Below are 887 nucleotides of genomic sequence, written 5' to 3' on the forward strand. Positions count from 1 at the left end.
CAGTCGATTACTGCCCCGCCCAAATCACGTACTTACATGTTTGTTATTACTATACGGAGGCCAAAGACACAAATAGTGTGTACCAGAACTCTGGGGTAACTATAGAATCAGAGATCGGTGGTGTGAATCGAAGATACTATGGAAGGATCGAAGAAATCAGGAAACTTGACTACATGGGAGGAGAGTATACAGTGGCGATGTTCCGCGTCAGATGGGCAAAGAATGTCGACTACGAGGATCATGGTTTGGTTACCATGACTATACCCGAAGCGCAACCCATTGGTGCAAAGAATGTGAAGGGAAAACGAGCCCTGGGTTATGGCTAAGGATGTGGCCCAATGTTTTTTCATAACAGACCCGACAAGGCCAAACCATGTAGTCGTGAGGAGAGGCAAAAAGAGTATCATTGGGCGTGATGAAGTCGATACTGAGGAAGATTTTCACCAAGTCGACAATCCTAAAGAAGAGGGCGACTTCAAGGAGCAATACTACTACAAAGAAGACAAAAAAGACCGCGAAGAAGACTTGAATCCATGTTGTAGATCAACTACTACCTATTTATTTTATTGTCTATTTTATGAATCGGTGTAATATTGAGACTTTACTCCAATTGTATTGAGAGTTCAATCCATTTTATTGTCTATTTTTTTATTTTTTAATACCTATCTACTTTAACCTGTATTCTCTCAAACCCTAACTTCTCTCAAAACCGCATCGCGCCCACGCCCCAATCCCCTATCGCGCTCTGCCGCCCCCGCCCCCTCGCTCCTCGCCGTCGCTTCTCCTCTCGCGTTGTCCCTCTCGCTTCCCGCCTCGCCTCGCCGTCCCCCTCCTCGCTGTCGCATTGCCGTCCCCTGCCTCGCCGCCCCCCTCCTCGATGTCGCATC

The 887-nt window shown here is 47.4% G+C and overlaps 1 pseudogene; it reads left to right on the forward strand.

The window, feature by feature from the left end:
- LOC123095997 (serine carboxypeptidase-like 2) overlaps window positions 1-887 on the forward strand; it is an 84,671-nt pseudogene that overhangs the window by 1,071 nt on the left and 82,713 nt on the right.

Source organism: Triticum aestivum, chromosome 4D, assembly GCF_018294505.1.
Source record: "Triticum aestivum cultivar Chinese Spring chromosome 4D, IWGSC CS RefSeq v2.1, whole genome shotgun sequence".
Lineage (NCBI taxonomy): Eukaryota > Viridiplantae > Streptophyta > Magnoliopsida > Poales > Poaceae > Triticum > Triticum aestivum.